This window comes from Orycteropus afer, unplaced genomic scaffold (genome assembly GCF_000298275.1).
Source record: "Orycteropus afer afer isolate SDZICR_OR568_19922 unplaced genomic scaffold, OryAfe1.0 scaffold00166, whole genome shotgun sequence".
NCBI classification, from domain to species: Eukaryota; Metazoa; Chordata; class Mammalia; order Tubulidentata; family Orycteropodidae; genus Orycteropus; species Orycteropus afer.
The window spans coordinates 4,567,133-4,568,430 of NW_006921753.1; positions in this window are offsets into that span (position 1 = coordinate 4,567,133).

Below are 1,298 nucleotides of genomic sequence, written 5' to 3' on the forward strand. Positions count from 1 at the left end.
TTGTCAGCTCCATTATACACCTGAGAATTCAGATCATACACATAAAGTTATAGGACCACTGTCTGCCAACCCTATACATGTTCTTGGGTGCACTCCCCACTTCATAGACATAGCTAATAGTTCAGCCTGTCCACCCATCTATCCACCCATATACCCGTGTTTGCCTTCACTGACCACGTCATACTATATTTACAAAAGGGTTCATATTTGTTGTCTGTACTTCTCACGTACCTCTCTCTGTCTTTCTCTTCCTCAGTGCCATTATATGGATCACTCACATTTGGTACATTGCCTTTCTCTTCACCCAAGTCAAAACTTATCTCCATCTATCTAACCATATTCTCTACCCTTCCCTCCCACCCCTGGTAACCAAAAAAGAAAATGTCTTTCCATAGATAAGCATTTCCTTGACTTTTACAATAATGGGCTAATACAGTATTTGTCCTTTTGTGATTGACTTATTTCACTCAGCATAATGTCCTCCAAGTTCATCCATGTTATGTGGTGTTTTGCAGATTCTACATTATTCTTTAAGGTTGCATAGGATTCCATTGTGTGTATGTACCATAATTTGGATATCCATTCCTCAGTTGATGGACATCTAGGTTGTTTCCATCTTTTGGCTATTGTAAATAGAGCCACGATGAACATGGGTGTGCATATGTCTGTTCTTGTCATGGCTCTCACTTCTTTAGGATATATACCTAGTTATGGAATAGCTGGGTCAAATGGTATTCCAGTTCCAATTTTCGAAGGAATCGCCATATTGTTTTCCACAATGGTTGTACCATTTTGCAGTCCCACCAGCAATGTATGAGAATTCCAATCTCTCCACATCCTCACCAGCATTTGTTATTTTCTGTCTCATTGAACTTTGCTACCAGTGCTGGAGCAAGATGGTATCTCATTGTTGTTTTGATTTGCATCTCTCTAGTAGCTAATGATCATGAGCATTTCTTCATGTTTGTTGGCCAATTGAATGTCGTCCTTGGTGAAGTGTCTATTCATGTCTTCTGCCCATTTTTGAATTGGGTTCTTTGTCTTTTTGTTATTGAGGTGTTGGAGTTTTCTATAGATTCTAGAGATAAGTCGCTTGTCAGATATGTCATTTCCAAATATTTTTCCCCAATCTGTAGGTTCTCTTTTGACTCTTTTGGAGAAGTCTTTGGAAGCACATAAAAATTTAATCTTTAGAAGGTCCCAATCGTCTGGTTTCTCTTTGGCTGTGCATTTTGATTTATGCTTGATAGTCTATTTATGCCATATATTGTTGTTGTTGTTGTTTTATGCTGTCGAGT